Genomic DNA, 13,169 nt, shown 5'->3' with positions numbered 1-13,169 from the left:
GCCTCTCCTTCATGACCCTGCTCTTCCCACGTCATCCCAGGGCCAGGTCAAGGGCCTGACCCCAGCCTTCCAGGACTCTCCTATTCTGTGGCTTCAAGAGGGGTTCGAGTCCCATCTGCGGGGAAGGCTGTGGCCTCACATCTACTTTCAACCCAGCCAACAACAGACTGTCTGTTGAATACAGGGGGGCTGAATGCTCAGGGCTAAGGGAACAGCCAGTGCAAAGGCCCTGAGGCAGGGCAGGACCCTGTCAAGAACAGTGTGAAGATAGCAAGCCAGCAGGCAGGGGCTTCTGTGAACTCTGACTGCAGGTGCACTGCGTCCCAAAGGAGCACACACGACAGGTGGCGCAGGGTGACAAGCTCCACTTGGAGAAGGGAACAAGAGAACAGGTATGGGGGTTGACCCTGCAGGCACAGTGAACAGCCAATTCAGAGACTCAGTGGCAGGAATGAACGTGCTAGGCACGAGGACAGCAAGCAAGCTATGTACCCAGAATCACCGGGGCTACTGGTGGCCTGACGGCTTGGGAGACTTCACCCATGACAAGAAGCTGGAAAGAGAGCTTTTCAGGTGTCATGTGGGAATGTGCATGGCCATTTCCTCTGCTGTCCCTGGGAGCCACCGCCCATCAAAGGTGATGCTGCAACTAAGCCAGGTGTGTGAGGACACGTGCAGCCTCCACGCCCTGCCCTGTAGTTACACGCTACCATGTGACCCTCCCACGCCAGGCTTCTTTGATCACCAAGGGCCCACTCTGGCACCTAAGACAATATTGCTGCTAAAGAGGTTAGCTGCTCAGTCCAACTCACCTGGTCACCCTGGCCAGTCCCCATCTGGCCTCCATCCTCGCCTCCTAGTCTCCTCGCTGGCCACCTGCTTTCTCTCTCACATACCTCTGACTCTGCCCCTGACAGCAGTCAGTCCTTTTAACCCAGTCTCAACATGTCACTCCCCAACACAGGAGTATCCAGTGACTTTCCATCATACAGAGGACAATCCAGGGTTGACATCACGACTGTGTTACTGGATGGCCTGCCCCCTGCACCCCTCTGAGCACCTTTCCCACCCCGGCTCTCGAGGTCACTCTTCTTTGCACATGCTGACCTCCCTGCTTTCCACAAAGGCTTCCAGTCCTGCCCGGTCTCAGGGCCTTTTCATCAGCTGTTCCCTGAGCCCTGCGCATTCAGCCCCCAATGCTCATGTGGCTCTCTCTCCATTCGGATCTCTGCTCAAGTGCAAGCCCTCAAAGAGGGGTTCGTGCCCTCCCTAACCAGCGTTTGGGGTCCAGTGCTGTCCATCCTTTCACTCAACACACATCCTATCCAAGTTATTTCCTCTTCCTTCAGTTCAAATCAGTCCCGTGAGGGCAGAAACCTTGTCCATTTGGCCCCAGCATGTATCCCACTGCCTAGACTTGTAGGACTCAACTGAGGGCAATATTGTCCCCCAGGGGACATTTGGCAATGTCTAGAGACATTTTTGGTTATAACAACTGGGAGAGGGGGTACTGCTAGCAACTAGTGGATCGTGGTCAGGGATGCTGCTCAGTACCCTACATTGCCCAGAACAGCCCCCCATAAGAATGAATCATCTGACCCCTAATATCCATAGTGTCAAGGTTGAGAAACCCTGACCTAGATGCACAGACCCAAGGAATATTTGCTGAATGAAGAATTAAGGGACTGGCACAGTGGCTCACGCCTATAATCCCAGCACGTTGGGAGGCCGAGGTGGGCAGATCACCTAAGGTCAGGAGTTCGAGACCACCTTGGCTAACATGGTGAAACCCGTCCCTACTAAAAATACAAAAATAAGCCAGGTATAGTGGTGCGTGCCTGTAACCCCAGCTACTTGGGAGGCTGAGGCAGGGGAATCGCTTGAACCCGGGAGGTGGAGGTTCAGTGAGCTGAGATCAAGCCACTGTACTCCAGCCCGGGCAACAAAGTGAGACTCCATCTCAAAAAAAAAAAAAAAAAAAAAAAAAAAAAGGAAAAGAAATGAAAGAAACAGAAGAAAGTCATTTAAAAAATACTTATCACAATCTATAAAGGAAACCCATTCCTGCACATAAAAAAGCCACCCACTGAAAATGTGGATAAACAACGGTCTTGTTACCAAGGGAAAGTGTGTATGGGGGAAGGGGCAGGAGGGGGACTATCCCCACATACCTCTTCTCCCAGGTCAGTAGAAGAGATTCGTCATCACACTAAACCCCCCTTTGGTCTGGTACAGCAAGGGAGGTGACAGGTGGAGAGAAGGCAGGTAAGGCGAGTACCTCTGGGTCAAAGTGGCTGGGAGCTCTGGCCCATGTTACTGTGGGCACCTGAGCACAGGTTAAGCCCTGGGCTTTACCCCCAGACCTACTCAACCAGAATCTCCAACATGTCTAAGGGTGTACATTTCTTTTCTTTTTTCTTAACATTTTATTATGAACATTTTCAATTACACAGAACATCATGCAGAAGAATCCAATGAATAACACCAGTCAGACTGAACACTTGTTCACGTTTGGCTCGACCTGGTTTATCTCTTTCTCTTTCTTCATTTAACTGAACCATTTTAAAGTGAATTATTAGCTGGGCATGGTGGCTCACGCCTGTAATCCCAGCACTTTGGGAGGCCAAGGTGGGTGGATCACTTGAGGTTGGGAGTTCGAGACCAGCCTGGCCAATATGGTGAAACCCTGTCTGTACTAAAAATACAAAAATTAGCCAGGCATGGTGGCGGGCACCTGTAATCCCAGCTACTTGGGAGACTGAGGCTGGAGAACTGTCTGAACCCAGGAGCCGAGGTTGCACCACTGCACTCCAGCCTGGGCCACAGAGTGAGACTCCATTTAAAAAAATAAATAAATAAAGTGAATTCTTGATCTTGAAGCCTATCAAAGTGTGGTCTGGGACTCCTTGGGCTCCCCAAGACCCTTTAAGGGGGTCCATAATGTCAAAAACATTTCACAATATTCTGACATTGTTAATTGCCTTTTCTAAGCTCATTCTCTCGTGAGCATACAGTAGAATTGTCCAGAGGCTACATCACATGTGATATTGAGACAGATTGAATGTAGAACCAAGTATGAGAATTCATCTGTCTTCTGTTAAATCATACATTAAAGAGATCTCAAAAATCATTTTTAAAAAAGAAAAAAAGTAAATGATTGCTACCATGACACTTTGTCTCTAAACACTTCAGTATGCATCTCTACAAAATAAGACTTTTCTACATAAACACATGTATTAGCTACCTACTGCTGCCTAACAAATTACCCCAAAGCATGCAGCAGGACACAAACATGTCCCATGTCACTGTTTCTGTATCAGGCACCCTGGAGTGGCTTAACTGGTACCTCAGCTCAAGCTGTCTTACAAGGCTGCAACCATCTCAAGATTCAACTGGGGCCAGGCATGGTGGCTCATGCCTGTAATCCCAGCACTTTGGGAGGCCAAGCCAGGTGGACCACCTGAGGTCAGGAGTTCAAGACCAGCCTGTCCAACATGTCAAAATCCCATCTCTACTAAAAATACAAAAATTAGCCAGCCGTGGTGGCGTGTGCCTATAGTCCCAGCTACTCAGGAGGCAGAGGCATGACAATCGCTTGAACCCAGGAGGCAGAGGTTGCAGTGGGTCGAGATCACACCACTGGCACTGCAGCCTAGGCAACAGAGCAAGACTCTGGCTCAAAAAAAAAAAAAAAAAAAAAAAAAAAGAAGACTCAACTGGGCCTGAAGGGCCTGCCTCCAAGCCCACTCACACCCTCACACTGTCAGCAGGCCTCAGTTCTTCTCAGGCTGTTGGAATGGGCCTCGGGTCCTCACCATGGCAGATGGACCCTTCTGTAGAGCTGATCCCGCCACAGTGTAAGCAATCCAAGACAGAAAACACACCTCAGGTGGAAGTTCCTTTGCACCCTCATGGCGGAAGTGCCACCCCACCCCCTGCTGCCATACTGTCTTCATTGGAAGTTCATTACTTGCTCCAGCCCAAACCCCAGGGAAGAGGGTGAGTTGCACCTGCCAGGGATGGGGATCACTGCATCTGAGGGGCTGCAACCGCATCACAGATCGTCACATCTAATCAAAGCAGCAGCAGTCTTCTAATGTCATCTAATAGCCAGTCATATCAAAGAGTCTCCAGGTGTCCCCAAAATGCCTGTTTGTTCAAGCCGAATCCAACTGAGGGTCACAAGTGATGTTTGGCTATTCAGTCTCTTAAGTCTCATTTGATAGAGAATAACCCACCTCCCTTTTTACAATTGTCTTCCATGTTATTGCCTTGTTGAAGAGACAAAGCCAGATGGCTCACACAGAGTACCAAGGCCATGGGAGGCACACAGGAGCGTGACAGGCCTGCCCTGGGATGGCCATGGACTGAAGCCTGTGAGGACAGTGGCATCGGGAGTGGATGAAGCCAGCTGCTCTCACCCCAGCCCTCTGCACAGTGGGTCTCCCTCACCAAAGACCAACCTCCCCAGCAGGGCTTTCTCAACTCCTCCAGGAGACCATTTTCATGGTGCCAGGAAAGACCAGGCAGATAGAGCGCAGAAGCCGATAGCAAGGGAACGCAGGGGAGGGACACATCAAAGTCCCAAGCCTGGGGCACAGGGAAATGTTTTCTGGCCATCCTGAGCACCCTCCACATACACAAACACAATAAACATGTCAATGCGGCTGCCATCCCTGCTTCCTGTTTCTCAGGAGTTTCCCAGCCTGCAGACCCTCTCACTTCCATCCGTCCCTTCCCAACAGCCAAGCAGCAGACTCAGCAAGTACAGTTGGCCCCGCTTTACAGATTCGCCAGCAGCTCTTCGAGGTGAAGTGATGCAGTCACGGTCACCCTCCTAAGTGTCAAAGCCAGATCTTTAGATGCAAGCCCTGGACTGATGCTTAAAGCACGCGACCATGTCTCCCTTGAGCGAGTGTCCCTGTTGCTGTTGGTACAGACAGTTTGTGTTTGCCTCCTGCTAGCTGCATAAACATCACCACCCTCTTATCCTAACCACGTCCCACACCAGCACCAGATATCATGTCATTTCATCCTCACGGCACCTCTGAGTGGACACTGTTATTCCCATTTTTACAGATAAGGAAATGGACTCTCCGCTGTTAGGTCTAACCCAGGGTTAGAGTGAGTATGTCCAGAGACATGCTCCAGGTCTGCTGAGCACGAAGCCCCGGCAGCTTTCAACACACATTCATCTAGTGCTGTTTTTTCTCTCTTTCCCTAACACACTCCTTTCTGCCAAGCTAGCCTCCCAGTTACAAATGGCATACAAACAGCTCCTCCCCCTTTCACAGAAGCTATTTCTGGAAATTCACAGCATAAAAACACCTTCACACTGTGTTTTCCAATATATACAATATTAAGAAAGGAAATCAGATTTCTGATCAAGGGCTTGGCAACAAACCAATCATAAGAAAATGAATTCTTGGAGCCCAAAAAACATTTCAAGATCATCTAAATCCATGGTTCTCAACAGGGGGCAATGGAGCCCTCAGGGGATATTTGAAAATGTCTGGCAACATTTTTGATTGTCACAACTGGGGGCTGGTGGGAGGTTGTTGCTACTAGCATCTAGTAGGTGGAGGTCAGGGATTCTGCTAAACATTTTACAAGCACAGGACAGCCTCACCACAAGGAGTTATTTGGCCCCAAATGCCAGTAGTGCCCAAGGTTGAGACACCCCGACCTAAATCCCTTTGTTACTTTGAGGACAAGATAGTCGAGGACCAAAGACACAATGACTTGTCCAAGGTTGCACAGCCACAAAGCCAGAAGTGGAATCTAGGTCTCTATTAGATCCGCCTCTATCATCTGCTTTGATCTATCTAGGGTTGGGCTGGGGGACAAGGGAGGGTAGGGACCCGAGGATCTTAATTGTTGTAACCAAACTGAACCAAAGGAAGAAAATTGCAACAAACAAGTTACTAAATTACTGTAGCAACACATCTGGGTATCCCAAATTCTGAAAGAAATGCCTCCTTTAATTATTGATGAAAATAGCATTGCTTTACAGGCCCCCCCCCAGCGTTGCTGGTGGATCAAATTATTCATAATGTGAATTCCAATACAGTTTACTGACACGAAAGCTTCCAGAAGGGTGAGGTTTTAGAGGGGGAAAAAAAGCCACATTCTCCCCCTAAGGGTGCCCACACAAGTCCTGGCTACAGTTTCTTCCTGACCCGGAGAAAGGAATGTAAACGCTGTAGAAAGAGTCCATTAAAATCCCCAACCCACTGTCATGCTAGAACTGAAGTCACCTGACCTACCCCCCATCTGCCGCTGAGTCATCAAGCCCCTCCATTCAGCATGCGAATGATCAGCGAGGGAATTAAAAAGAACTGTGGGAATTCTCAGGTTTTGCTGTTATCTCCACCACCACCCTCTGCTAAAGATCATTTGGTTCTTAGAGATGTAGCTGTCTCTTACACTCACATGATATCTTTGGAGGCTGCAATTTATTTTTATTTTATTGGATACTGTTATTTTTTTTAATCTACTTTAAACACCTGGAAGGAGAAAACATACATTTCTGACGTACGCCTTGTAAATGCTGGAACCTTGCAAAATAATGCAAAGCAATTTAGATTGCACATCTGGCTCTTAAATTGCTAACCAAGAAGTTTCCATTCCCCAGTCCGCTTTTGCTTTGAAAGAAATGAGGCTAATTACTAAGGACAAAGGCCTGTAATTACTAACCATGTCATTATTTAAGAAGCAGAATGACAGTAGGAAAACAGTTGATAGGTACCTCTTAAAAGCCCCTCTCTCTACTTAGAATGCATGCAGTGTGGTCATTTCAGATTTTGTTCCCCCTCCGGAGCGTTTTTTTTCCTTCCCCCTGTCTTTGTGTCTGGCCCCTGCCCACTTTCTCGGGGCGGGCACGCCAAGACCCAAGTCATGCGTGGGCCTGCCACGCGCCATCCCCTGCCGGGTGCATGCAGCTGCATCAGGCAGCTGTGGGCAGCAGGCGCCGCAGCAGCCAGAGGCCCCACTTTGGGTTTTGGGGGGCGCAGCCGGACTGCAGGCCCGCGGGCCGGGCTTCACCTGCGGCGTCCGCGCCGCCGAGGACGCCGGGGAGGGCGTCTGGGCGCCGCGCGCCCCTTACCTGCAGTGCCGCATCGTGCCCACGGCCGCCCACCTGGACAGCATCCTCGAGCATCCTTTCTTCAGCGCGACGGCTGCGAGCGCCGTGACGTCACCGGGAGGCGGGCCCCACGTTGCCACGTGACCCCTTCGGCCGAGGCGGAGAAGTCCGCGCGGGGTTGGGAGGAAGACCCTGAAAGTCCGAGGAGGTGAGGGGCGATGGCCCGAAACCGTCGCGCTGGCCGCCCCACAGGGCGTTTCGCTTGATGTGTGCGGTTTGCCTGACCTTTCACGAAGAATTATGAAAAAACAACACACAGGAGGAGAAATCCAAATTATTACAGGCTCCAGGCGTGTAATAGGATTTCGAAAGAATTAGCAATAAGGGGATTACAGTGAAAGGAAATACAATTTCATGTTTTGTTTTAAAATTAGTATTTATCAAACGCAGTGGAGAAATAAACATTTTATGCAAATCAAAATGACACAAAATATAGCATGCATGGACACACTTTGCATAGAGGTTCCATGTTTCAACTCGTATATCATCTATCATACCAAATACTTCGGTTCAAAGCAATTCATTACGGAACATTATACTAATTGTACAGATGAATAATGCTTTAATTACTCTGAATAGCTGCATTCCAATAATAATTTGCATTTGCCAAAGGAAAAAATGGTGATACTGCGTTTTTCTACTACTTACTTAAATATGTGTTGGTTTAAAATTAAGCACTATTACGTGAGCATGGTTGTATTTGTGTGTTTTCTTACATCTTCTGGCGGGACATTTAATCTCTCACACATGAGTTAATTTACAGTAACTCATTATTTCACATTTTCTAATTTTTATCGCATTCTGAAGAAATGAGTCATCTTACTATCACAGAAAATATGTACAATGTCAACATTTCTCATTCACAACTGAAACAGCCTTGCCTAGAAAACCTTTAGAAAATTACAACTGTAATAATTTCATAAATTTGAAATAGCATATTTCAAACTTAAGCACTGCATGTATAAACGTTTCTTTTGCTAAAACACACAAGCGTTCTTGAAATGTAAAAGGACAAAAGACTGCTTTTATTTGCATTCCAATTGCAGACAAGTAGATTCATTTACTTTCACTTGAGTTAAAAATCACAATTTTAACATTCCCTTTGTTCACAGCCCTGAAAGAGACATGAAACCAATTGTTTTACAAGCAGGTTAGAGTTAAGTTTACTTGCTATTTATTCCAGCAGCTTTCTTTCCTGTCCTTCTATATTTAACCCTGGTCCTTATGCCATCATTCCCTACAAGTTAACCAAATTTCTGTTCAGAAGGTTAATCTCTAATTTGGGGGAAAATACAGCCCTTGACTCTCACAGCGATCAATTATTTTCAACACCAGGTTTTAAAAATCAAGAAAGTCGCAGTGTAGTTTACTAGGTCACTCTTCTCAAATTTGTTTTTCTGAGTGATAAGCAGCTTACCTTCCGCTTTCAGATTCTGAGATATAAAGTTAAAATGCTACCGCAATCTGCTCCTTGGGGTTGAGGGTCTGATGAAGGCAGAAAGTGACAAGCTCATTTTCCTGCCAAAGGCAAATGTCGATTTCAGCCTCAGGCGCCCAGAGGGCCTCGGAGGCAGGCTCAGAGCATCACGTGCTCGGCCCAGCCAGTCAGCCCTGCCCAGCCAGCCTGGTCACCTCTTGGCTCCGGAGGCCCGCAATGCCAGTGTCCTTCGCCTCCTACCCCTGGGGCATTCGTGTCCAGAGAAAACCCGGCGTCCCGGAGACAGGACGCCCCACCCTCAGAGGCTGGGCTGCACGGAATTCTGTGACCGGAGTTCGCAGAATCAATGGGAGGTGGTGGGTGTATCAGATGCCCTGCAGACTGAAGAGGATGGTAGGTAGCACAGTGCAGACAGCCTTGCTCCGTGTTCCGGCTTGGCTGAAATGACGAAATACAGGCAACCTTCTTCATCCTGGAGTAGTTTCTTTGCAGTAGGATAGTTTTCCCTTCTCTTTTTTCCAGGTGATTGCTCAATTGTAAAAAAAAAAAAAAAAAAAAAAAAAAAAAAAAAAAAATTGCAGCAAACGGGCAATTCAGACAAGGCCCATAACTGGGCCTTGCAATTCTCAACAGAATGACAGCTCTCTGAACACCCTCCAACCTCGCCTTTCAAATTGTCAATTTAGCAAAGATTAAAAAACAAAACAAAACAAAAAAGCAAAAACCAATACCACCCATGGGAATGTAAATTGAACAATTTTCTGGTGGTCTGTTCAGAATTTTTCCTACCAAATGCCTTACAAATACAGTTTCACCAATTACTCAGGGAGCTACAGCTGTTGGTATCGTTTGCTCTAGCAACTTGATGTCCAAGAATCTGCCCTGGGGCGTGGGGGTGGGTGGGGGTGGGGGAAGAAGGGTATGCAAACTCCTGACTAGGGAAAGTTTGCTACAATATTATTTATGATCTCAAAGCACTGGAAGCAAGTTAAATCTCCAAAAACAGGGGATGTTTTAAATTATAAGACATCTATGCAGTGGAAAAATCAAAACTAATATGGTGGTACACACTTACGAATGGAAAAAGACATTTGCAGTGGATTAAATGGAAAAAATTGAAGCTTCAAAGCATTATGTGCTTGCTGAGTGATCCATTGTTTCTATGTAGGTGTAATACATTTATATCTACACGTATACCTTTACAAACAGCATAGGAAATTATTAGGAAATGAATTCACTAAAGTATCAAACATGGTATCTCCCTGGTTAGTGGGATTAAGAGTGTTTTACATTTTTCTTCTTTTAAGCTTGGTGATATTTTCTAATTTTTCCACAGTGAATATGCATTGCTTTTATAGCAAGAAAAAAAATTGTTTTCTTAAAACCACCATGTAGGTATGATTATGGAATAAACAGTTTGGGCTAATTTTTTAAATGCAGGTTTCATTACTTGAAGATTCTGAACTTTTAACCACAAAGCCCTGAGGGAACAATTCCTAGCCATCCTAGATTATTCTGCTCATTAAGATCTTTAGGAAAGAAACTGCCATTCAGGGGCCATTGTAAATATTTAATCATCTGTATATCCAGTTTTAATTTCTCTTCCATTTAAACCTACTTTTTATTTTGCCCTGTGTGGAGATAGAAAGCTGGTTATTGCCATCCTTCATGAAAATATTCTTTCAATAGTTACAGAATAATAACCTTTGAGATTTTTGTTTGTTCATTGGGAACAGGGTGTCGCTCTGTCTCCCAGGTTGGAGTGCAGTGGCACAATCCTGGCTCGCTGCAACCTCAAATTCCTGGGCTCAAGCAATCCTCCCACCTCAGCCTCCTGAGTAACTTAGGACCACAGGCTCTTTCCCTTGTCTTCACAGATTTCTCTTTCCTATCCCTTTGAATCTTCTACATTTTTTCTCTTATCTGCCAGTTTTCTACAGATGTGACACAAGGTTTAGAACAGTGGTTCTTAATGGGGGATGATATTACTCCCTTTCCTTCAGGGGACATTTTTGGTAGCCACAACTGGAGTGGAAGGAGCCGTGTGCTCCTGACATCGAGTGGGTAGAGGCCAGGGCGGCTGCTGAGCATCCTACAGTGCACAGGAAAGCTCCCTCCCCACTCCCACCTCCTGGGACAATGAACACTGTGGCCCAAAATACCAATAGTGCTGAAGATGTTCCATTTCCCAGCCATTTTCAAGAGTTCCCCATTGTATGATGTGCTGGAAGCTCTGCTTCAATCTAAATCCCTTAAAGGTAGAACTCTTGGCAGGTGGGAAGTGTCATCGCCCACCTCCGAAAATAGACACAGGGAATTGCTATGGTGTTATTGCTAGGGAGGAGAACTGTGTGGCTGGGCACAGAGGTGGATGGGAAATTTTCATAGATTCGGATGCACTTTATATTTTTAAACTGACATTTTCTCACCATTAAATTATTAAAACTCACTAATCATTTATTCTATAAATGGTGGGTTTTAGAAAACCTGGAGGACCCTATTGCATCTTTGTGTCCAAGCCCCTCTCTCTATATATATATACATAGAGAGAGAGAGAGAGACAGAGACGGTCTCGCTTCGTCGCCCAGCTGGAGTGCAGTGGTGTGATCTCAGCTCACTGCAACCTCCGCCTCCCAGGTTCAAGCGATTCTCTCGCCTCAGTCTCCTGAGTAACTGGGATTACAGGTGCCTGCCACCACGCCCGGCTAATTTTTGTATTTTTAATAGAGATGGGGTTTCACTATGTTGGCCAGGCTAGTCTCGAACTCTTGATCTCAACTGATCTGCCTGCCTTAGCCTCCCAAGTGCTGGGATTACAGGTGTGAGCCACCGCGCCTGGCCAAACCCCCTTATACTGATGCAGCACGTGCACCCCGTAGAAAGAGCCTTCCTCTGCAGCACGTCACATCATCTGATTCTTGAGGCAGCTGGTTAACAGGAGTAGGTCAGATCTACTGCTGTGCACCCATTTTGCAGAGAGGCTCAGAGACAGCCATGACATCAGCCTCCTGTTCTGATGGAGGCTGGAGCACCCTGGGGTCCGGCTGGGTCTTCTCTGGCTGGGACCCCCGCTTCTTCCCCAGGCGCCTCTCTGAATATCTCCTCCACCTTTCTCGGAGCCACAGCTCCCTGGGGCCCTCTGCATAGCACTCACCAGCTTCAACCCAAATCATTTACTCACATTAACCCATGAGCTCCTGGAGGGACAGAGGGGAGCTGCACTTACCTGTTCTTTGAAAGCCCAGCGTGTAGCACTGTCTCTGGGATACGGTGTTTGTTACACCATAACTAAAATTTTCCCAAATGTTCTCTGCCAACAGCTTTAATCAGCACCATCTTGAAATATTACATGGCTGTATTACAATATTACTGCCTGTACTGTTTTGCCAAGCTTCTGCAAGCCTCACTTTTCCCTTCTGTAAAACAGGGAGAAGGAGGAAGAGTAATAGTATCCAGCACTTGGAGGTGTGTGAGGCTTAAGTGAGAACTCTGGAAAGAGCACAAGCAGCGCCTAATTGAAACTTGAGACACAAGGAAAGATGTGCACTCCTAAATACAATAGTCAAGATATCCTCTTGCATTTTGAACCAAGTGGAGAAAGTCAATAAAGACCCTACACCTGAAACACACATACACAGAAACTATGTATAATGGTCCCCGTGGCCCAGTTTATTTGTACCTACATAAACCTCCTCTTCAGAGACATCCTGGCCAAGTAACCCCTCGCTAACTGGAATTGACTGTGCTCCCTGGCACAATACTGAGGGGGAGTAAAACAAACCCCCACAGCCTGTCTATCGAAAATGTTGATACTTTGGACATTGTAATTTTATGCACTAATTTTGATATTATAAATAATATCTTTTTTTTTTTTTTTTTTTTTGAGATGGAGTTTTTCTCTTGTCGCCCACGCTGGAGTGCAATGGTGTGATCTCGGCTCACTGCAACTTCCACCTCCCGGGTTCAAAGAATTCTTCTGCCTCACCCTCCCGAGTAGCTGGGATTACAGGCACCCCCACACACACCACATGTGGCTAATTTTTTTAACTTTAGTAGAGTCAGGGTTTCACCCTGTTGGCCAAGCTGGTCTCCAACTCCTGACCTCAGGTGATCCACCCACTTTGGCCTCCCAAAGTGTTGGGATTACAAGTGTGGACCATCGCACCTGGCCAGTATCTTATCTTGATTACTGATTTTTTTGGTGCCCTCTTACATTTTGCACCCAAGGTGAGTGCCTCCCTCACCTCCTCCAAATTCCAGCCCTGAGTATCTGGTAAATTATTCTGTAAATGGGGGGCCCATCATAAAACGTGGAGATGAGGACCCTCTTTCATCTATCTTTGTGTCCTGAACTCCTTTACACCTTAATACAGTCTTCAATGAATGAATGAATGAGTTGCCTCCATACCTAGCTGGGGGCAATGCACATGCCAGCCTCCTAAAAGACTTTGGGGACAGGTAAGTGACATGGAATATAAGAATATGCAATCTAGCCTTTTCTAGGCATTCTAGGCCGTGTTCACAGATCTCAGCAGACATCCCAAAGTTCTAAACTCGGACCCCATTGCCCTGACATCTATCCAAAGG

General features: G+C 46.9%; 1 protein-coding gene across 1 annotated transcript in view; it reads right to left on the bottom strand.

Moving 5' to 3' along the window:
- CLCN4 (chloride voltage-gated channel 4) overlaps positions 1 to 9,062 on the bottom strand; it is an 85,716-nt gene extending 76,654 nt beyond the window's left edge. The window contains exons 1-2 of the mRNA XM_003920295.4: positions 8,562 to 9,062; positions 7,106 to 7,369 (exon numbers count right to left, since the gene is read on the bottom strand). The gene's annotated coding sequence lies outside the window, so the exon portion shown is untranslated. The remainder of the gene's footprint in view (positions 1 to 7,105; positions 7,370 to 8,561) is intronic.
- Positions 9,063 to 13,169: the final 4,107 nt, after the last annotated feature.

The sequence above is a fragment of the Saimiri boliviensis genome, chromosome X (assembly GCF_048565385.1).
Source record: "Saimiri boliviensis isolate mSaiBol1 chromosome X, mSaiBol1.pri, whole genome shotgun sequence".
In the NCBI taxonomy this organism is placed as follows: domain Eukaryota; kingdom Metazoa; phylum Chordata; class Mammalia; order Primates; family Cebidae; genus Saimiri; species Saimiri boliviensis.
Note: the sequence above shows the minus strand (reverse complement) of the source record. Positions and strands in the feature narration are given on the sequence as shown.